The sequence below is a fragment of the Lathamus discolor genome, chromosome Z (assembly GCF_037157495.1).
Source record: "Lathamus discolor isolate bLatDis1 chromosome Z, bLatDis1.hap1, whole genome shotgun sequence".
In the NCBI taxonomy this organism is placed as follows: Eukaryota; Metazoa; Chordata; class Aves; order Psittaciformes; family Psittacidae; genus Lathamus; species Lathamus discolor.
The window spans coordinates 37,661,882-37,685,724 of NC_088909.1; positions in this window are offsets into that span (position 1 = coordinate 37,661,882).

Consider the following 23,843-nt stretch of genomic DNA (forward strand, 5'->3'; position numbering starts at 1 on the left):
CTGAAACAGTGGACATTCTGGAGGGGAGTGATGCAATCAGTCCAGAGGATCCTTGGCAGGCTTGAGAGGTGGGCCTGTGCGAACCTGATGAAGTTCAACAAGGCCAAGTACAAGGTCCTGCACCTGAGCTGGAGCAATTCCAAGCACAAATATAGGCTGGGGGAGGGGAGACAGGGGGGACAGACAATGGCTGGATTGAAAACAGCCCTGAGCAGAAGGACTTGGGGTGTTGGTTGACAAGAAGCTCAGCATGACCTGGCTGTGTGAGCTTGCAGCCCAGAAATCACCTGTGTTCTTGGCTGCATCAGGAGAAGCGTGACCAGCAGGTCAAAGGAGGTGATCCTGCCCCTCTACTCTGTTCTCGTGAGACCCTACCTGCAGTTCTGCATCCAGCTCTCCCACCCCAAACTCAAGAGGGACATGGACCTATTGGAGTGAGTCCAGAGGAGGCCATGAAGATGCTCCAAGGGCTGGAGTTCCTCTCCTATGAAGACAGGTTGAGAGCTGTGGTTGTTCAGCCTATGTAAGAGAAAGCTCTAGAGACATTATAACAGTCTTCTAGTACCTAAAAGGTAGCCTACAAGAAATCTGGAGAGGAACTTTTTACAAGGGCATGTAGTGACAGAACAAAGGGGAATGGTTTTGCGCTGGCAGAGGGGAGATTTAGGTGGCATATTAGGAAGAAATTTTTTAATATGAGTATAGTGAGGCACTGGCACAGGCTGCCAAGGGATGCTGTGGTTTCCCCATCTATCTCAGTGTTCAAGGCCAGGTTGGATGCGGCTTTGAGCAGCCTGGTCTGGTGGACAGTGTTTCTGCTTGTGGCAGGGAGGGGGGGTGCAACTAGATGAACTTTAAGGTCCCTTCCAACCCAAACCATTCTATAATTCTGTGAAACTGTTATTTTCATCTGAATCAGATCCAGACTTGGTCCATGCATCAGGTTTCCACACCAGCAGCCTGAATGAAGAGGTGTCCCTGGACTCCCCTGGGACAGGCAGAGAGGACAGGGCAGGCCTGACAGGACCTCCCTTAACCATGGAGCCGGGGAGGCTGTGTGGCATTTGCTGTTTGCATTCACGTCACATTTGTGTCTGAAGATGGTTTGATGATTCACATCAGCTGAAAAAAAAAAATTAATATTTGCAGCAGTTGGTAAACACGTTTTTAAAAGTTAGCCCTGAAAGTCTGGTACTTAGATGTAGGGTGGAATTATTTACAAAATGTAAGATTAGAGTGTGATGGATGCACTCAATACTTTAACCAAAATAGCAGCATTTTGGTACAGCCTCCAAAGGAGCCAAGGCCTGAGCTGCAGCTAGGCCAAGAATTCCTCTAGGAAACCCACAAAGGAGCAGAGTGACACAGTGAGCATCGGTTCATATGATCTTAGAACATAGGCCATGCAATTAACACATGAATAGTGGGTGGCTTTTCCAAGTCTCAGTTATCAAGGAATGAAGTTGTGGGTACAGGGAGTCTCATGCATACCTTTCCCATCCCATGTAATTAGTCTATGAGTCAACCAGCTTATTCCACAAATAAGAGAGCCTAAGTGAGCCTTCTTGGAGCATTCCCTCCTAGGCAGAGTGGCTGCAAGTTGGTGATCTCCCCTTGAGCTGAGAATGCGCCTCAAGATTGCTCCTTAAGGCAGAGAGATGTTTTACCAACAGCAGATCTTTGGATCAGCCCAAATTAAGTTCTCCCTAAATTGCAAGTGAATGGCATGCCGGCTGACTTTCCCCTTGAGCAAGGACTCCTCCCAAAGTTTGAGATTCCTTACCCAAAAGTAATAAATCCTTCCACTGCCAAGGCAGAGAGACACCTTATTCACAGCAGATGCTCAATAACTGATAGCATGCTGGATTAATAATAATAAAATCTTTATTCAGTATTAATTATTAGAAACTTTGTATAGTTAATTACATCAGACATACATCATTGTCCAAGTATGAGATTAATATTGGACCTGCCTTCACCTAGGCTTCACCAGGAGTTTAGAAAGCAAATGGGTTGATTCTGAACCTCATGATTTAACAACAGGGTGTCGTGGTTTAAACCAATTTACACAGCTTGTCCACTCACTCCCCCCCTTTCTTGCCCTCCCACTACTCCTGGAGGGACAGAGAGGAGAATCGAAAAGAATGCAACTCCCACGGGTTGAGATAAGAACAGTTTAGTAACTAAGGTATAACACAAATCACTACTGCTACCACCAATAATAATAATGATAAAGGAAATAACGAGGAAAGAATACAACACCTCAACACCAGCCAACCAATACCTCGCCCCTCTCCCCCCAGCCAAGCACCGACCGATACCTCGTCCCACCCTGCAGTCCCAGCCCTTCCAGGGTAACTCTCCATTACACCCTGGGCATGATGTGCTGTGGTATGGAATACCTCTTTGGTCAGTTTGGGTCATGTGTCCTGTCTCTGCTTCCTCCCAGCCTCCCCTCCTCCCTGGCAGAGCATGAGGCTCAGAAAGTCCTTGGCCATACCAAACATCTGAGCAGCAACTAAAAACATCGGCGTTATCAGCGCTGTTCCCAGGCCAAAAAAAATCAAAACACAGCACTGCACTAGCTACTAAGAAGGAGAAAAGCAACTGCTACTGCTGAACCCAGGGCACAGGGTTAAATCATTCTAGCTTGACTCTAACTCGAATTTTCTTTGTAAGTTTCTTCCATGTAGTAAATAGTAAAGTAAAACTTGCCGTAGAACTTTTTTAACTCACATTTTTGCAACCTTATATTAAACCCACTTTAGTTAATACATATGTAACAAAGACATTACATATTTGACTTAACCATGAAGTAGCTGTATAATTTTATTTGTATTAATTTTTTCTTCTATTAGTAGGTATAAAACAGAACTAAGGAAAGTAATCAGGACTACTAGAGATGGATGTGTAAAAAACTGTAACTACCTACAGGCATTTAGAAAGAAATAGGTATTTTTCCTACCAGAAAATAAATTTTTAACGGTAAATAAAAATTAAAAAGAAATAACCCAAACCAATGTTTTTTAGATTGTTTTGGGGAAAAAAACAAGTACTTGTTGGAAAAATATTTGTTAACTTTTTCTTAAAGATATTGGAAAAAAGCCTATTTGGAGGATCCTTGTAGATGTCACTGGTACAATATTTGCACTACTAAGAGATAATATGATTTATTTGGATATTTTTCCAAGTGGTGAGAGAAGTCCCAGTAGGAGGTCAGGCCAAATTGGATAACTGGGTTCAATTTTCTGCATAATAAAGTTCAAATTTGTATCTGAACACAAAACCCAGTATTCTCTCTCTCTCAAAAAAAAAAAATAAAAAAAAAAAATTACTTAGTCCGGGTGTCAGACACCTTCTTATATTATGCCATGAGATCTGACCTCTTGAATTAAAGCTGGAAAATTTTTTGGCTGTCCTTTATTCCATAAGCACATTAAAAAAATCAATAATTCAGTAATATTGTTTCAAAAAATAAGCAATATATTTAGCGTTTAGCTACTGAATCTGTAATATGAGCCAGTGTCATTTTTTTGTTCAGTCATCTAATATTTACCCTCCCAACTCTATAAAACTGCAAATTTTAAATCATAGGATGGTCTGTCACCTGCTATTGGAAGGGGAGAAAAGGCTTGTTGCACATTTGTGTCATCTCTAACCAGCAACTCTATGGAAGCTATAAGCTAAATGGAGACAGAGCTAAACAAAGCCAGCATCTGCTGCTTCTGTTTCCTAAAAACAGACATTACTTTAGCAACAGGCAGACAATGAACAACAGCTGGGAGACTGTGAGCTTTGACAATAAAAGTAAAGTTCTTTAGCCAAAATGTTAGGGACAAGAACTGGACTGTAGAATGTATCCTACGTGTATTAATGTAGACCTGTTACACTAAGTAATTTTATTACAACAGTTCTTTTCACCACCATTTTTTTTCAAAAGTTGCCTTGAAATAACCTTGGTGTTGTCCCAGTTTTCCCTATGAAAGACATTATCATGAGCATCCATTATTTTAAATTAAGAAGCCTTTTCTTCTGTCTGGGTTTTGGTTTTGGTTGGGGGGTTTTTTGTTTGGTTGTTTTTTTTTTTTATATTTTTTATTTTGGTTTGTTTTTTCTTGCTTTGTTTTTTCTTCTTTTTTTTTTTTTTTTTTTTTTATTCCTAAACTTTCTGAAAAATAAAACCAAAAAATCCTGTCTTTCTGCCAGGAGTTTCATACAGTATTCTAGATGAGAAATATCAGTACATAATATTTCTATTGACTTTCATTTTTTGACTTTTCATGTTTTCCTTATATTTCATCTACATTATTGCTGTAGTGCCCAAAATATCAATATAGTTTTGTTTTGGAGTTTCTGTTGTGCAGCAGGTTGTGAGTAAAATTTCTCACTCCTTAGGATGCATTTTTCGTATAATCTTGTCGTGGTTTAAACCCAACCACAAACCTCGTCCACTCACTCCCCCCACTTCTTGCCCTCCCCCTGCTCCTGGAGGGACGGAGAGGAGAATCGAAAGGAATGCAACTCCCACGGGTTGAGATAAGAACAGCTTAGTAACTAAGGTATAACACAAACCACTACTGCTACCACCAATGATAATAGTGCTAAAGGAAATAACAAGAGGAAAGAATACAACACCTTAACACCAGCCAACCAATAACTCGCCTCACTCCCCCCAGCCAAGCACCGACCGATACCTTCTCCAACCCTGCAGTCCCAACCCTTCCGGGTAACTCCCCGTTACATCCTGGGTATGACGTGCTGTGGTATGGAATACCTCTTTGGCTAGTTTGGGTCAGGTGTCCTGTCCCTGCTTCCTCCCGGCCTCCCCTCCTCCCTGGCAGAGCATGAGGCTCAGAAAGTCCTTGGCCAGACCAAACATTCGAGCAGCAACTGAAAACATCGGCGCTATCAGCACTGCTCCAAGGCCAAAAGATCAAAACACAGCACTGTACTAGCTCCTAAGAAGGAGAAAAATGACTGCTGCTGCTCAAAACCAGGATAAATCTCTTCTTTATCAAAGAGCTGTCAAAATGCAGGTTTTGTTTTGGTTGTTTTTGTTGGGTTTTGTTGTTTTTTTTTTCATGGGGGGTGTTTGGTTTTTTTTGTTTGTGTTTCAGTTTTTCAGGGGGGCTTTTTTTGTTGGTTTCTTTTTTTGGGGGGTGGGGGTTGGGGTTTCCTTTTGGTTTTTTGCTTAATTTTCCAAACTCTATATAAACTAGCAAAACTTTGAAAGTATATTTCCCTTACCAGGTAATATGTTGATTCCCTTTTTTAAATGTGCTGACTACCTTGTGATTTTCCTATTTTTTATTTTTTTAAATAATGTTATTCTCTTCTTTTGCTAACTGCTAATTTTTTTTTCAACCATGCTTTGTATTTCTCCTGTGTATTATTTTGCAATTCCAAATGAATATATTCCCCAAAGACAATTTCCAGTTCCCTGTGGTTATAAAAACAATTTCCAGTTCTCTGTGGTAATACCTTGGTATGTGAGAATATTTCCATTACAGACAGGTTTCAGCAGTTTGAATACTTGCCATGTTTTCTCAGTTTTCTTCCTCCCTAGCCTCTTCCTTCCCTCCTCCCCTTCCCTCCGAAAAAAAACTGTTTTGTTGCTTTTTCTTTCTCCAATCTCAGTGTGTTTCATTACCTGATAAAATATTTTGAAAGATTTTATCTGGCAGAACATCACTGCCAACTTGATGTGCTGTCTGGAGAGGTATGCTGCTTTCTGGAAGTTCATATCAGGGATGTCGCCCAGGAGCTAACAAGCTTCACACACTCCACTATTATCCACTGCTGGTGTTTCATGTGGGCACCAGTGATACAGTCATGAGCAGTCTGTAGAGTATCAAGAGGGATTACAGAACTTGGGTACTGGTTGTAAAGGACTTTGCAGCTCAGGTAGTTTTCTCATCACTCATCCCAGTCAAAGGGAAGGGGTTTGAAAGGGACGGTCGAATCTGGTGAGTAAATGAGTGAGCCTGCTGCCACGGCCAGGCATTTGGATACTTAGACCATGGGACTCTGAGAAACCTGATATACTGTCAGAGAAGGGGAAGAGCATCTTCAGTCACAGGCTTGCCAAGCTGGTGCAGAGGGCTTTAAACTAAAGATGACAGGAGAGAAGGGAACCTCAACACATGCCACTCCTACCAGTTTGATGATGGAGCCAAGAGGAGATACCCAGAGTGTGGAGAGGGATCACAGACCAGCAGGAGAGCACCCGAAGAACAGCACAAAGTTCTGTTCTGTTCTGACACTCCAGCCAGTAAACTTGCTTCATCAGGGGTACAATTGAAATGTCTCTATGCAAACACACAAAGCATGGGGAATAAGACGAGTTAGAGAAATGCCCATGCCTTTGGGGTTTATTGACATAATAAAGACATGATGGGATGACTGAGGTCTTGTAATGGAAGGATACAGGCTTTTCAGGTTCAAGACCATCTAAGGAGCCTGAAGGTGCCAAGTCCATTGGACCAGATGAGATGCACCTGCAGGTCTTGAGGGAACTGGCAGATGAACATGCCAAGCCGTTATCTATCATATTTGAGAAGTTGTGGCAGGCTGGTGAAGTTCCTGCTGGAAATGAAGTTCCCCGGTGTCGTGGTTTAAACAAAGTCAGCCATAAATCACGCAGCTCGGTCACTCACTACCCCAGCTTCTTGCCCTCCCACTACTCCTGGAGGGACAGAGAGGAGAATCGAAAAGAATGCAACTCCCACGGGTTGAGATAAGAACGGTCCAGTAACTAAGGTATAACACAAATCACTACTGCTACCACTAATAATAATAATGATAAAGGAAATAACAAGGGAAGAAAATACAACACCTCAACACCAGCCGACCGATAACTCGCCCCACCCCCCAACCAACCGAGCACCGACCGATACCTCGTCCCACCCTGCAGTCCCAGCCCTTCCAGGGTAACTCTCCATTACACCCTGGGCATGACGTGCTGTGGTATGGAATACCTCTTTGGTCAGTTTGGGTCATGTGTCCTGTCTCTGCTTCCTCCCAGCCTCCCCTCCTCCCTGGCAGAGCATGAGGCTCAGAAAGTCCTTGGCCATACCAAACATCTGAGCAGCAACTAAAAACATCAGCATTATCAGCGCTGTTCCCAGGCCAAAAATCAAAAACACAGCGTTTCATCAGCTACTAAGAAGGAGAAAAACAACTGCTACTGCTGAACCCAGGACACTTGGCTGTAATACACCTAACAGAAAAATAACTTTTTCTTGCTTAGTTTCCCAAAAAGCACATCAAATTTTTGTTTTATGAAATTGCCATTCTGTGTTATTTAGAAATTTAGACAAAAAATTTAGGGGATAGTAAAATTGCAGTTTTCTCATGTTTTGGGGTTATTTGGGGTTTTGATGTTTTTTCATGTGTTGAGTATTAAGTTATTTATCAGAGCATCCTATTTTCTACATGTATTCTTTGAGGCAGATATATGAAAAAAACCCAAAACAAGTACTCTCAGAACTTTGTAGTCGTATGATTAGCTTCATCTTTAAATATCAGGTTGTTAAAGAATTTTATTTTGAAAGAGACATTTTTTTGCACAATTCAAATTTTGTATTCACCTTTCTGTTTTTGTTTTTTTTTTTTTTATAAAATAGATAAAACCGCATTAATTAATTATTCATTTCAAATCTATGACTTTAGGCCTTGGGGTTTATTTACTTTATTGTTTTTTTTTTTAATATTATTGTTGTTTCAGAAATGAAACAAACAAAAGAAAGAGAAACTAATGCTAAACTTAGTTATTTGGGGTTTGCTTAGGATTCACATTATGTGTCAAGTGTTGTTAATCAAAGTTCTCAGTGGTATATTTTAATTCATAACAACACGAGAAGTATTCAATATTTTCCACTATTTTTTCAAATTAACTACTACTAAGTCATCTTTATTTTTATGACTCCAGATATTGCTTCCTTTGTATTCTGCCTAATACTATGCATACTTTGCTGTAGTCACTACATAATCAATAGTTTTAAGAGCCTTCACTAATTGGCTTTCTCTGTTTTTCTATTTTGAATTGCTCTGCATGTCAAACCACAAGCTTTTCTTAATACTGAATAAGTTCTCACGATTGTTTTAAATTTCACATAAGCTTGAAGTGATAGATAATGACAGAAATGTGGCCCATGCTTCAGTTCACATCATATTCTACTCATTAACAGAGCAATGATGTGCTTCAGACTGAATTTAAATTGATCATTGTCAGTATTCCTATTGCCATACTCTTGCCTTTTGTGATTGTTGTGTCATGTGGTAATCTGCAAACTGCCTTGCTAAAATCAGTGATTTATGATAAGCATTTGGATATTGGGCAACCTATACTAAATGATACACTTCTAAATGTATAAGGCTTTTCCTCATGGCCATTCATACTGCTGACAAAAGTCTCATAAATGCCTCTATCCAATTCTTAAATGGATATGCTCTTGTGATATATCTCACTGCATTCATATCCTGTGCATTAAAATCACTGACTCTACTTAAAAAAACCCCGCTATTCAAAATCAGATCCTTTTTTATTTCTTCTCACTATTTCCTTTAGGATATGGGAATGTAATTAGTCTGGGCATGGTACCACACCAACTTTTCATAGTTCTCATTTCCTGATTACCTGCTTTTGTGCAATTATGCCTCCATACTGTGTTGACAGGAGCATTTATAACTAATACACTGCTTGAATACTGAGAAGCTTTTTAGGTAAAGCATGTGGTACTGTGAATGCAGATATCAAGGCAGACACCAATAGTGGTTCCCACTTTTCACTGCAAAAAATAGAAGGTAGAAGCCCATTAAGAATAGACCAGCCATGGTTAGTATCATAAGGATTTCATTGCAATTCTTTTTTCTAAGAGCTCTTATTTCCTTTTTGGTTTTAAGAACTTGAGAACTTTTGGGAACTTCCCAGCATTTGTCCCCAGGCTGATTGTGAGCAAGTCGCTTATTTTAAATGGTCAGTTTTATATGACTCCTAATGACCAGGTAAAATCAGAGCCAAAAATATAGACCTGAAATCTGATACTCCAATGAAGAAACACTAGCAGCTGACATTTTCCTTAATTGAAAAGATACTGAATATTCTCTTTTTCCTATCAGACTGCCTCAAATGTCCCTAAATATATGGTTACTTTACTTCTGATGTATCAGTATGATATTAGAATCATCCAAGTATGCTACAGTTCCAAAATCTACCTTGGAAATGTGTAGTGAGTCAGATATTGCACTTTTAAACTCAGTTCCATCTGACCTGTATATTCATGATATGGAAGTACAAATAAAGGTAAGTCTTACAAAGGTAAGATAGGCTATACTACAGAGCTGTGACATTTTATTTAGCAGTTCAACATAAATATTATTCCCTGAAAAAAAAAAATAAATAAAGAAGCAGAAGGACTGCTTAAGGTTCTGAAATATTCTTATTTTTATTTTACACCATAACTGATCTATACACAGTATTATTATATAAAATCATGAACAGATATATATAAATTTTGAATGAGAAAAAATACATACCTTAGAGGTAAAATAACATGTAGAAAATCCTGACATTTTCAGAATGAAACAAAATGTACAAAGTTAATGGAATTGGTGAAAATGATAAAATAAAAAAAAAAAAAAAGAAAGAAAGATGCAAAAAATCTGAACACCCTGCTCCATGACTGCAAATTAAAAAGTTTAAAGTAAAGACTCACATTGAAGGCAGATTTAGACGTTTCATTTATTCATTGTGTGAGCCAATTTATACCTAACTAGATGGCTTGCTTCTGTGGCTTGTCAAGAATGTTACTGTTGTTTCATTTAATTGTACATTAGAAAAAAGGCTTTAATCTCTCAGGTCATGATTTTGCTTGACATATACAGCACAGTAAATTTCTGTGTTCTCATAGCTGCCCCTCAAGTACGTATGAGTTAGATATTTACTGAATATGGAAGAGAATTGTTAGCACGTTTTGCCTTAATTTATTTTTCTATGTCACGCTGCTTGTAATTTTGAATAACTGCTTTTATGTTCTGAGATGAACAGCAACCATTGAGTATTGTGGTTTTGTTCAAATCCTATTTGTTGTTATGGAAACAGCATCCCTATTAAGCTTCCTGCTGTAGATCTGCTCTATAAGACATTATTTAAAATGTTCAGCAGCAAAGGTAGAAAGATAACATAAATTCAAATAATACTTGGTTTGACTGTTACTACTTCATAGCCTTAAGATGTCTTAAATGGAGAATACATGTAATGGTTACCAGACTTTCCTTCAGTCTTCTGAAATTGGTTGTTTTCTAACATTTGATTAGTAATGGCTTTTACATATATTTTTAATCAGAGTCAACTTTTAAAAGAGTTCTCTCTCTAGTTTCATGTGAATTCAGTGGTCCAGGCTGTTAAAACTGTGTAAAAGAACCGCACAGGTAGGAGGCATGGCTATGTAATGCCAGTGATTCAGTAAAGAAGCTTTGTGTGTACTGTGGAAGATTTCTTCCTAGATACTGTTGGCACTACTATTTCCTTCTGGAAATTATTAAGACATGGGAATTTTCCATAAATATTCAGTTTGTGTTTTTTTTTTTTTTTTTTTTTTTAAGATGAAGGTGAAAGAATCAAGTGCTCTCTTTTTAATTGAAAAAAAAAAAAAAACCAAAAAAAACCTGCACAAGTGACAGAAGTGAATGATGGTTTGAAAGATTTTCTGTATGTGTGTCTGGGTGAGAATCAGTTTGGAGTGAGAACCTAAATTAAACCAGAGAAGAAATATAGATAAAAATGAAAATAGAAACAAGAGAAGGAGCTAGTAACAGGCCAGGGAATAAATCAGAATGGAAACCTCAGAAAATAGTGGGTTTGGGCCACAAACTATAAACCTAGATCAGTGCTCCAGAGAGGATCTGGAGGGCAGAGGTCTTAAATGGTAATAGACTTGAGAAAACAGTAAATAGGGACAAGAAAAGTTTTTTAAAAATACTGAAGTTTATGGAACTTCCCAGTCCAATTTTTGTGTTTCAGGAAGTGATTGCAATAAATATGTGATGGGAAAAAAAAAAAAGACCTGACTAAACGCTAACAGTTTTCTGAATATCCGAGCTCCATACTTTTCTCCTCTGCTTTTGCAAGATGATTTCTATGTCTAGCTGTTTTCTGCAGTCCTCTCTGTCTGTGTCCCTCATGCATATATTGCTCTGGATTCAGAATTTTAACAACTCTGGGCCAAGTAATGATTTCATTGCATAAAGGTATTTGTTATGTGGATTCATTAACTGTAATCCTAATTCAGGTTTTTGTTTTGTTTTTTCTTGTTTTTATCAGCCTTACAAATGAACGTTAAGAGACTACTCAGGAATAAACTTAATCTTATCGGGAGGAGATAAATAATATTAATATTCGGTTTAATCCTATGGCAGAATTTTAACCAGAAGCTCCCAGGAACCTTACCCAGTCTCATTTCTATGTCAACATAGCATATATTTTGTGTCAGTCTGCAAATGAACTGAATAGAAAAATGTATACTATGAATTTCAACATCAAAATATGTTTCTCTCACTAATTAAAATCATATAGCCTGAAATAAAAAATAATTAATTACTCTTAATGTATATTCTGGGGTCAGAAAACATACAAACATATGTGGTTTTCTATATACACTAAAATGCATGTATTATTGCTTCATTTTACCTCATTGACAAATAAAGAGTATACTAAACAATATCAAATAATAAACACAATAAATTCCTTTCATGTTTGAACCAAATGACACTGAAGTAGTGAGGTGGATCGAGAACTGGTTGAAAGGAAGAAGGCAGAGAGTTGTGGTCAATGGCGCAGAATCTAGCTGGAGGTCTGTGACTAGTGGAGTTCCTCAGGGGTCGGTGCTGGGACCGGTGCTGTTTAATATTTTCATCAATGACCTGGATGAGGGAACTGAGTGCACCCTCAGCAAGTTTGCTGATGACACAAAACTGGGAGGAGTGGCTGACACACCAGAGGACTGTGCTGCCATTCAGCGAGACCTGGACAGGCTGGAGAGTTGGGCGGGGAGAAACTTGATGAAATTTAACAAGGGCAAGTGTAGAGTCTTGCATCTGGGGAAGAACAACCCCATGTACCAGTACAGGTTGGGGGTTGACCTGCTGGAAAGTAGTGAACGAGAAAGGGACCTGGGGGTCCTGGTGGATAGGAGGATGACCATGAGCCAGCAATGTGCTCTTGTGGCCAAGAAGGCAAATGGCATCTTAGGGTGCATTAGAAAGGGTGTGGTTAGTAGGTCAAGAGAGGTTCTCCTCCCCCTCTACTCAGCCTTGGTGAGGCCGCATCTGGAATATTGCGTTCAGTTCTGGGCCCCTCTGTTCAAGAAGGACAGGGAATTGCTTGAAGGAGTCCAGCGCAGAGCCACAAAGATGATTAAGGGAGTGGAACATCTCCCTTATGAGGAGAGGCCGAGGGAGCTGGGTCTCTTTAGCTTGGAGAAGAGGAGACTGAGGGGTGACCTCATCAATGTTTACAAATATGTAAAGGGTAGGTGTCAGGATGATGGAGCTAGGCTTTTTTCAGTGATATCCAGTGATAGGACAAGGGGCAATGGGTGTAAACTGGAGCATAGGAAGTTCCACGTTAACATCAGGAAGAACTTCTTTACTGTAAGAGTGACAGAGCACTGGAACAGGTTGCCCAGGGGGGTTGTGGAGTCTCCTACACTGGAGATATTCAAGGCCCGCCTGGACAAGTTCCTGTGTGATGTACTGTAGGTTACCCTGCTCTTGCAGGGGGGTTGGACTAGATGATCTTTTTAGGTCCCTTCCAACCCTTGGGATTCTGTGATTCTGTGATTCTGAATAAGTCAGAACTTTGTAAATAATTATTTTAGTTAGGTCTTAAATAGAGTTGTATTTCATGTTTAATTTTGTTATGTTTGCTCTTTTATTTGGAATAAAGTGGTTTGATGTGAATTTTAGAAAGTTATGTTCTGGCTTTTGAAAATTTTAAAATCTGCATTAAAATAAAATAATAATTACACAGACAACATATTAGAAAGGAAAAATTAACAGAAATTACCAATTATGATAATACCAATATTAATGATCTTGTATACTTTCATGTCCAAATGTTGTTAACACGAGACAAACATCTTTTTGAAATATAAGAAAGGCACATAGTATAATTTGGGAAAGTGCCACTGAAGTCCCACAGAAATGATTATACGTATCTTGGTTTCTTCTTGCAGCTCCAGAGAGTTAGGCTGGGACTATGAGCAGATTACTTAGGGAGAATGATTAATTGTAGTCTCCTACTTCTTTGTGGTCCAGGGTAAATCATAGTTTCGCAGTGAATCCAGAGGCTGGATATGAATGATTGATTTAAGAATAAACATAGCATCAAAACAGTAATGAAACAGAATTAAGGAGAATGAATGCTTTATATACTTTTAATGCTCTCAATCATAGAACTCTCAATCATAACACAATTTAGAGATTACAAGGAGGTCTCTTACATTTAAAGGAATAAAATGAAAATAAATCCTATCCACATTTTGTGTTTACTGAAAATGTATATGCTTCTCCTGGTTTTAAAGTGGCAGTTTGACTTTCATTCTTGTTCTTGAATTAAGTAACAAAATGAAATTATAATGGAGGTAAAGCTTTTGTATAACTAAGGAAGGTGAAATGTGATTGAATAGACTGAGCATCATTGAGCTTCATATAGGTCTATTTACATCTTAGATTAAGATAGGTAAATCCACATTTAAACTTATACAGGTCTTTGGAAATGAAAGACGTAGCAAACACTGTTTTATAGTACAGAATTTAAAACTATGTACCACGACTAGATTTTCTCGTAGTTGAGCTCTACTGGGAAATATTATTTTCCTCTGTGAGTTTAAAGAGAAGCTCAGTATGGATTGTGGCATTGTAATTGGGTACTGTGCAGGCCAATGTCTCATACTACATTGTTTTGACACTAAGAGTGTTATTCTTGTCAATTGCTTTTGAGGTTTACACAACATCAGATGTTCAAAACTCTTCCACAAATAAATGTGATTCAGAAAAAAAAGTCATGTATAATGAAGGGAAAATGGGCTGCAATATGTATTCTAGCTATTTATTAAAGCTGAATCTTAAAGTCTACACAATTGATTTTAAAATAACAGCTAAAGGAAATAGCTGCCTATTCTGTCTTTATTATGTTACATCTAGCATTTTCTTTGGAGATGCCAAGATAGTGATTTAGTAAGATTCATACGGAATACTCCAGCAATGGTAATCTGATATTTAAATCATGTCACATTCATCTATTGAGCAAAATGTGATGGCTGACATAGTCTAAGAAAAAGACAGCTTTAAACAGAAAAAGTGTGTTTGTTCTTTGGTATATATACAAACACTGTGTGACCTTCAGAGAAGTTTCCTCTCCTCTTCTTCATGTGGCAACACAGCTGGTTTAGGACCCACCCTTTATTATTATGTTTTCTTAAACTGGCTTAAACTTTTGCTCTGCTACTTTGATCTCTATGGGATATTTATTTTGATCTGGTAAGCTCCTCAAATCCTAGGAAAACAATTAGTATTAAAAAGAAGGGATTATGAAGGTATAAAGCTTAGCAAGAATAAGATTCTAAATATGATCTGGAAGGACATGTCTGGTGTAAGATTTACTTATTAAATTTGGATAATTTTAAAACTGAGTTTCTTAAATACATCATAAGTTCATAAAAAAAATTCTTAGTCAGATTTTGTATATTCTTGGGAAGTTTATTAAAAATGCATCTGAGTTAATTTATAAGGGTTTTGTGACCCAACACTAAAAGGAGCTTCATAAAAAGTGCCCTCTAGAAATGTTATCTTCAGACTGTGATTTGCAAATTGTGATTTAGGAGAACATGCTAACATGTTTGTCCCTGAATTTCAAAAATCTCTGTGTGAAGCTACCTTTATCAAGATCCGTCAGTTGACTAAAGCTATTTTTTTCTCTCCCTCCTGATTAGAATATCATATGCAAAAACAAATTTTCAACATTAAATCTTGTGCATTTAGAAAGTATCAGACAATTCTTATGTTTTACTAAACTTCACTAAGTTAGCATTAATTTTAAGTTCATTTTGAAAGAAAACACATGGAAAAATACTTCAAAAAGGTTTGTATTCACCCAAAACCACATTACAGAAATCATAACTTTTGTTTCATCAGAATACATTTGTATTTGTTTTAAACTTCAGCAAGAAATTAAGGCAGCTGTGTATGCAAGCCTGAACAGCTTGCCTGTATTTACTGAGCATTTTGCTTTCCATATTTACAAGCTATAGATCTATTAGCAAGTTGCAGTAGTCAGCTAGAATCCCTACTAAATAGATTTGTATTAATACTATTTTGCATTTTTCTAGTACTTCAACCTATTTGAATGAAATAGACTCTTTAATTCTTACAATCCTGAGCAATTTTTTGAATTAAAGGAAATTGAAATCTTTTAAGTATTTTCAGAAGGAAGTGAATCATTTAATAATAATCAAATAGATAAAATCTATTTGAGGTTTTTGTTTTCATTCTTGCTAAAGAAGAAGTGTATTTAAAATGGAAATGAAACATTTAAATATATGTTTAAGCTTAATGGCTGGAATTATTATTTTCAGCATGAAAAAAAAAGTCCTAAATTAAACATGAAAAATGAGGGGAAAAGATTACATTTTTTGAGTGTTTGTGGCTCTAACAATTTATCACTTTAGGCGTTCCTTTGCACATTCAGACATAACCAAAAGGGAAAAAAAAAATCCTTTTAAACATAGGGTCACATAACCATCTGCTTAACACTGCTCTATCTTTTCCACATGCAAATGCTGATTACATTTTCTGAAGCATTTGACATGCTGGTTGTCCTTATAAGCAGGGAGACAAAATTCTGTAAAAAATTTCTGTTCTATATTATATTGTGGATACAATGACACATACACTATGTCAGTACTTCATAAATATTGTATTGTTTTTGTCACATTGTAGCATCATCACACAAAGGTTTTACTACTTGTACTCCAAGAAGCCTCACAGTTCTCACAGTGCCTTTTCAGTGTTATGTTTCAACTCACACATTTTGTGCTTTGCTTTTATGGCTGTCTACATTTCATCTTACTTTCAGTTCTTCTCATAAACAGGGTTATGCATTTTGCTGATGTGACTTTCTAAAAGTTAGGGAGTGACTCAGGAACTGTGCACACTGGGTTAAGAGCCCAACCAGTGAGTAAATTTACAATAACATGACATTGAGGTTGCTTAATCTTCAGCAACCTGGATATTATGTAAACAGCCTCTTGTCAGCTCAGGAAAAAAGAGGTCTCAGCAAGCAAGAATATGTTGATGCAACCAAAGCTAGAATTAACATTTCAAGGTCTTCTAGAGACAGTATTAGCCTCAGCAGCACAGCATCCCAGAAATAACAAATGAAACTTTCACAATATTACAAAAGTGGTTCTCAGAGGACAACTCAAGTCAAGTACAAAAAAGACAATTCCTAGCAGACAGGAAAGGGATGAATGTGTTACTATCAATCATGACAGATAACAAGGATACAGTTGGTGGTTTGCTCACAGCAGTAGAAACTCTTGGCTTCTTTCTAGAAATTTAAGAGATTTGGGAGAAAAAAAAAACAAGCTGTAAATGGGAGACCATGTTAAAAGTGTTACGTATTACTCAGCATTTATTATCCTTCCTAAGCACACTGGGAATGTTCCAGAAAATATGAGGTGTGTGCATTGTGACAAGGACGCTGACTGTTTCGCAGGGAAGGAGGACAGTTATTAATTTAATGACTTCAAAGAAAAATGTCACACAGATCTGTTCGTCATTTTCCTTGGATCAACTATATTTTTTATTTCATTGGGCAGTGCTAAAGGAACACATAAACAAAGGAGACCAGAATGTTCAAAGCATTCAGAATTTCTGTCAACTTTGTCAACTTTTGTCCCTAAGTTTGCAATGCTCAACCTCACTTTAAACATAAGTAGTGAAAGCATACTTGACGTTGAAAGCATACAACATTACCAACTTCTGCAACTATGTATCACTACTGTCTCTGTGAGTAATCTGGTGGATAGTGGTAATACAACACAGGTAATGCAATATATTAATCTTTTGGGGTATGTTTTAGGCATATAACTGTTAATTTACCTGTCTGGCATAATGTTTTAGGTATTAAGGCATTTCTGAATTTCCAAAACCCCAAATATTCCTTACACTTTGGTAATTTACATAATTAAACCCCAAAGATTAGACTGAGTTTTTTTCATTGATATTTGTCCAGGGTTCAGCTTAAACTGTGATAGTATTATTGTTTGAGTACCAACCATAGTGTTCTCAGATGCATTTTCTGTCCCTGTATCTATTGTCATGTCCTCAGATGTAGTTTGAACCTTGGTCTCAAAGTATTCTCAGAGGTGGTTTGAGTCTCTGACTTAACCAGAGTCCTCTGGTAGTAAGGAACTGTGAATCAGTAACCAGAGGCCAAGCCCCAGTACTGTGCTAGAAGATGCAGATTTTCATTGAGGTAGGCAAGTGTCGTGTTTTAAACAAAGTCAGCCATAAATCACACAGCTCGTTCACTTACTCAGCACCCCCCCCCCCCCCCTTGCCCTCCCCCTACTCCTGGAGGGATGGAGAGGAGAATCAAAAAGAATGCAACTCCCAAGGGTTGAGATAAGAACAATTTAGTAACTAAGGTATAACACAAATCAATACTGCTACCACTAACAATAATAATTATAAGGGAAATAACAAGGGAAGAGAATGCAACACCTCAGCACCAGCCAACTGATAAGTCACTTAACCTCACCTGACTGAGCACCGACCGATACCTCCTCCAACCCTGCAGTGTCCTAGCCCTTCCGTTACATCCTGGGCATGACATGCTGCGGTATGGAATACCTCTTTGGCTAGCTTGGGTCAAGTGTCATGTCTCTGCTTCCTCCCGGCTTTCCCTCCTCCCTGGCAGAGCATGAGGCTCAGAAAGTCCTTGGTCAGACTAAAACATTTGTGTTATCAGCTCTGTTCACAGGCCAAAAATCAAAACAGAGCTCTGCACCAGCTACTAAGAAGGAGAAAAATGACTGCTACTGGTAACCCAGGACAGCAAGGCATTCTTCTGTCACATGACACATCAGTTACTTGCCTGTTTGAGCGTGAAGTCATAGATTACTGGAGGTGATAACCACCCTAGAAACCTGCCAGAATCCTTCCACACACCCTGGCAAACAGGAGCCAACTGCATTAGGGCACACTTCAGAAAATTTGTCTGCTCTTACACTGGGATGACACTAGATCACACAAAACCCATATAATGTTAATAGGGTTAATTTCTAGTATTGAACAGCTTACATACAGGTGAAAGGACCTTGTGAGTTTGCATAATAAAACAACCCACATCAATACTGCATAGGAATCCCTTCCACAAGACAGCTCCCCCAAGACATGGTGGTCTCAGTAAGGCTATCAATGTCAGAGCAAATCCCATTGTTTGTACTACATTGTTCCCAAGCTCACCAAGCCAGGGAGATAAGGAGTGCAACCAACAAAGCTTATGACCTGTGCATAAGCTTGCCACTTAATGACTACTATAGTTATAGCATGCTTAACAGTTACAGCATGTTTAATAGAAAATTGCTGTCATCTTATACCTCACATTTGGTGCCAAAAAGGACTGTGGTAGTTTGATGTTGGCTGAATTCCCCATCCAGCTGCTCTTGCTTGTCCTCAGGAGGACAAGGAAAGAGAAAATAAGACATAAAAACTCATGGGCCAAACAAAAGCGAAGGCTGTGCATTGAGACAAAAGAAAGCAAAAGATTTATTCTCTGCTTCCATCAGCTGTTGATGTACAGCCAGCTCCTGGAAGACAGAAGTAGTAACAAATTCCTCCTGCTTTCCCTTCCTCCCTTCCTTCTTACTCTTATTTTTTATTGGTGACCAGACATCATATAATATGGAATATGTCTTTGGTCACTTTGGTTCAGCTGTTCTTGGCTATGTCCCCTCCTAAGACCTTGCCCATCCCCAGCCTACTGGTGAGGGGGAAAATGTTGGAGAGACAGCCTTGATGCCATGTGAGCACTGCTTAGCAGTTGCCAAAAACACTGGTGTGTTATCAGTATCTTTCCAGCTAACAATAGAAAGCACAGCACTATGAGGGCTGCTGTGAAGAAAATTAACTTCATCTTAGCCAGACTCAATACAGTTTGCTTGTTTCCCCAGGTGTAGCCTTAGTATTATAAGCATAGCATTATCTCATCAGCTTGGTAGAAATGAATAGAGAGATGTGATAACTAAATTGGAGAAAGTCATAGGCTGAAATAGCAATCAGAGATCAATATGTGAATTAATTTCTGGCAGAGAAAACTTACATTGATTTTAACCTTAATATTTCTAAAAAGAATCATGTTATAGATGAATGTGTCCTCAGATTGGCACTATTTTCAGTATCTAGAATAAACTGTTATTAAAGTACAGGAATAAAATAAAGGAGGAAAAGACTTCTAAAACGTTTTTTCTGAGATGAGAGTAGTATTTAGTAAATAGATTTCAGCCAGCAAATGGGAGTGTCTCTATGACCTTGTGGACATTGGTTTTATGTACACGGTTACATTCCTCCATCAACCTTCTGCAAAATTACTGTTTTCTGGGGGGCTATACAGAGTCTCTGATGACACAGTGTGTCATCCAAAGGAAACATGCATTCCAAAGGCTTAATTTATCCATGCTTGAAGCTGCCATGTTTTGTCCACATGTATAGATGCATTCACTGTGACCTGACAAGGCAATAGTCAAACTAGTCCTATAACATGATAAAGCTACCGATCTGAGGAGAATTATTATGTATTCCCAATACAAATGAGAGACAATTTGAACAAAATTCATAATAAAAAAATATAATAACATTTTTTTAAAAAATTAATGTTTCATTCAATATGCTTTATGCAAGAAAATGCTATAATGCAAGCAAACCTGGGCTAAATAAATTTATGCTTGGTTCTTTGTCCGGTTTCCTGTGTTTTATCATCTTAAGTGATGTTTTTAACATAGTTTATATAATAAGCAATATGTTTTTTCTTTTTTTCTTTTTTTTTTTTTTTCTGCGGGTTCCTGGCTATAAGTAATTATTTTGAATGGGTAGCTGGTATTTTTTTTTAAATATCTGAACAAAGTGGTTTTACCTCTACACATAACACAATACTTAATTCACTTATTTACAGTACTTCACTGATCCAATGCAGCTGATTAATATGCTTTAAGTCACAAATAGTCATATTACTTTCTTTTAGACATATCCTCTGACAATTGTGGTTTCCTATGAGCATTTGATTTTCAAGACTTCTTTTTCCTTTTGTTCAACATACCTTGTAGCTTAGTAAAAACACAAAATGAGTAGTGAGAACTGAATATCCTAAGTATTCTTTAATCATTAAATGAGACCCATCTGCCTTGTCAATAGAATAGTGCAGGACCCATGTTGAAAAGGATATTTAGATACAGTAAGGCTTACAGATTATACTTGGGATACAAAACATCTTTTAATAGGAATTTGTCAAAGCTGACTAAATGGAATTAAGCTCTGTTGGACAGCCACTAAACATATCCTAAATGCAAATCTACATTCCACCCTCAAGGGACAAATGGAAAAATTTATCCTTTTGTTGCCCTATTAACTGTGATCCGTAGTATCCTGGAAACTAATTACATTGTCATGTAAACAGTTTGGTTTTTTTTGTTTGTTTGTTTTTTTTTTTTTTCTTAGAATCAAGCTGAAAGGCTTTTACCCTTTCTCATGTTTTTTGATACAATTGGTACATTACTCATAATCTCATTTGAATTACACTGGCCTTTAATCCTGTGTGAGACTGCAGCTCATAGATTGAGGGCTAATGTAAGCCATTAATTGCTGTCCTTAAACATCTTTTGAATTATGGATGAGTGACATTTTGAATTCTGCAGTATGAAATTTAAAACACTGATAGCTATTTAAGTATTAATGACGTATTTAGTCTTCACCAGTCATGTAATGACTAGAAGAGTTAAAGACTCTTAAATGTTACAGAGCTTAGTGATTTAATGATTCTGATGACTAGAAACCCATGAATTACTCCTACATGTCATTTCAGCTTGAAAAAAGGTTGCTTTCCTCAAAAACGTCTTAACTTTGATTACTAAAACTAAAAAAAACCACAGGTAAATATGAAGATGGAGAATGTTTATCTGGTCTTTTTTTTTTCTACCAGTAAGACATTGCCTCTGTTCTACAGTACTTCTTCATGCTGTGCCCACATATTTTTTTCTCAAGAAATAATTCCTTAACCTTTTCCTTAAGAAACAATTTCACAAGCTAGCTGTTCTCAGAAAGATTTTCTTGTTATTTAACATTCCTTTCCTAATTCCATCTCATTACGCCTTTACCTACCCTAGGCAATGTACTAATTGACTCTTCTCTCTTTGGTGTGTATGTCCTTCAAATATTCGGGGAGGAAACGTTAATTAAGCTTCAAATCATTCTTAAGACCATTCCTCTGATTTAAACAGTACTGTGTAGACACAACAGTGTCCTTAGAGTTTAAGGATAAGTATCTAAGAAAGACCAAATAAAATGTATTTTCCCAGAGCATACTAGAAAAATGTTAGCTGCTTTTGTGACAGTTATTATGCAAGTCTTAGTGACAGCTCAGTTATTTGGAATATCCCACCAAGAGAGAAAATGTTTGCTTAAAACCTGAGATTATGCAACGTTCGTTTTTAAAATGTCCCTCTAACTCCTGGAGTCTCTGAGAATGAATAGCAATTCATGACTGATCAGGAGAATTCATTTACTGTGAAGTAAAAATAACAAGAAAAACAAAACAATAATATGCTAGTAATTTTCAAAGTTAATACGAGACTTAATAGCAGAAAAATGGTGTGATCTGGTGACTGGTATAAAAATGTTAAAATTCGAGAAACTGAAGGGATTTTTGAAAAATGGTCATGCAGAATAGTGAAATCAAGAACAATAATAGAAGAGATTTGATGATTTACAAATAAAACATAGGTATGATATACGTGCATCACATAAAGAACAGCAAATATGTACATCATGGGGAATTAAACTAGAAAAAGAACACTGCTGAACTAGATGACTAAGAATTCAAAAAATATCAAAAGAAAGGCATGTGTGGCATGTACAATGTAAGGGCACAAGATACAAAAATTTTTAAAAAGTTACTGGATGAAAGAAAGCTAAAATATGTCTATAGGCCTGATTAGGGAATATAAAATTGATGACCCCTAAAACAACCTTAAAAAAAAAAAGTCTCAAAAAAGAGAGAACATTATTCTGTAGGGAACAATGGTTTTTAACTTTATCTGTCTATGGTATTGGGGAAATTAAATATATTATTTTTCTGAGTATTCATCAAAAGATAAATGGACAAAAAAGAACGATTGTCATACAGAGCACATAAATTGTAACTTTGGGAGTATATAATAAACAAAAAGCTTGCTTAAACATTGGTATTAGTCCTGGTACATTCCCTACAGATGAGTTTCTCAGTGAATAGGACGTATGCCTAGAAGAAAATGAAAGACTGGATTAAATATACAAGTAGAGGGGATTATACATTTATGATGGCTAAACTTTGAGTATTATTATTCAAGATTTTTTTAATGCAATCTGTACATACATACTGAGTAAATAAAGAGGGCTACTCATTTCTCATCTTGAGTAAGGCAGAACAGCTGGTGAAGACAAACTTGATGCTTTGCTGAAAAAATATGTTTTTGAGTGTTGTGTCTGAAGGCCAGATGAATTTGGATGGATTTTTCTTTTTTTTTTTTTTTTTTTTGGTCTGATGAGTTGGTATTTCTTTAAATATTAGTGTTCAATAGGCTGTGACAATATCTGTGAACTGCAGAACTGTCAAAAATGATTAAATTACATTAGAAAAATAAAAGTAAATTTAAAAAAAAAGTATTTCTTATCTGTTAAAGGAGAAAATGTTATCTAGTGAGGTGTTTTGTCAAGTAACTAAGTAGGGGAATTTTCTAATTAACTTCTGAACATCAGAAAATGAAAAAAAGTAAATAAAAGGCAAATTTCTTTTATTCTTTCTTCATATTACAGAAATTAAAACAAAACAAAACATAAAACAACAGAAAAAAGGTAACAGAACAACAGCTGTATCATTTTTAGGAGGTTAAAAGTGAAGTTTGGACAGATGAACTAGGAGATTTTATTGAACATAAGCATAGGGAACTCTTCTAAGTACCTAAGTAGTTGCTATTGCCATAGTTTTCTGTGATATTAAACACAGAACCATAGAATCATAGAATGGTTAGGGTTGGAAGGGACCTTAAAGATCATGTAAGTTCATAGAATCATAGAGTCATAGAATCATAAAATAGTTAGATTTGGAGAGGACCTTCAGATCATCTAGCTCTAACACACTTGCCATGGGCAGGGATGCCTCACCCTGTGATACTGTTGGGATTTTTCCAGATGAATAGTCTATGGCATTGGGTTAAAGAACTGAGACTTCCATTCACTGAGAATAGAAAAAGAAAATGTGTGACAAATTGAAAAGAGACAATTGTGTTGGTAGCTTGTCATGTAGTAAAACAAAATCCATTTCCACTTGTCCCAAGACAGTACGGGTCTGAACTTTAAGGTGTTAATATTACAAAGACACCTCCTGATGACCCTGCAAAGTGCAAAAACAGGCTAACATATTCTTACAGTGCTTCAAGAACATTTATTGGAAAACTAAAGCTTAGAAGTCTTAAACAGCAACTGGTACAATTTTATATGCACTGTAGATGATTTTTGTATTGTTAAAA